The sequence below is a fragment of the Vombatus ursinus genome, unplaced genomic scaffold, assembly GCF_900497805.2.
Source record: "Vombatus ursinus unplaced genomic scaffold, bare-nosed wombat genome assembly UNPS02004276.1, whole genome shotgun sequence".
Classification (NCBI taxonomy): Eukaryota; Metazoa; Chordata; class Mammalia; order Diprotodontia; family Vombatidae; genus Vombatus; species Vombatus ursinus.
The window spans coordinates 583,365-584,141 of record NW_020944054.1 but is presented as its reverse complement, the minus strand read 5'-3'; positions in this window follow the sequence as shown (position 1 = coordinate 584,141).

Here is a 777-nt window from a genome sequence, read left to right as displayed (position 1 = left end):
AGTTGAGAGCCAAAGGACACTTCCACATCTGAACGGCCAAATTCCAAATTCTACATCACAGGAAGTTGGACTATCAGACTTAGATGGGTCCTTGGATATTGATTTGTCTTCAAAGATGCATAGCTCCTACTCAAGATATCAATTTGTATCCATGTACATCCTGAAGTGAGGCCCTTACACCTTGATCAGTCTGTTGTCCATTCCACTGGTGAGAGTTGATAGTCAAAAGACACTTTTAGGACTGATAAACTACAGTTTTACATTACAGAATGTTTTACATTAGAGAAAGATAGACTATCAGGCCTAGATGGGACCTTGGATGTTGATTGGTTCAAACCAAAACCTGTAGAGCAATTGGTTAGGGTTAGGGTTCAATGATGAACAGCTCCTTCTCAAAATAATGGTTTGAGTTCTAAAGGTATATGCTTTAAATTCCTGTCTGAAGGGCCTTACATCTCGTATAGTCTTGCATTCTCAATTCTAATATTCATTCCACCTGTGCCCTTCTGTGTTCAACTGGCACGTCCCACCTCCATAATCTGTGTTCTAACTTCATGCCTGGCTCTGTCACTCTCTCTTACATCTTTTAAGGCAACTCTCAGCCCTGACAGTCTCTATCCTATGGACTTCCAACACTGTCCTTCACAGATTTAGGGAGGCCCTTTCTTCTCTGATAGTAATATTGTAAGATGAAAAGTACCATGGGTGCTGATGTACTTACTTTTTGGAGTCTGAGACCACTTCTTCCTCTGTCATTCTATGTTCTGTGTTTGAAGA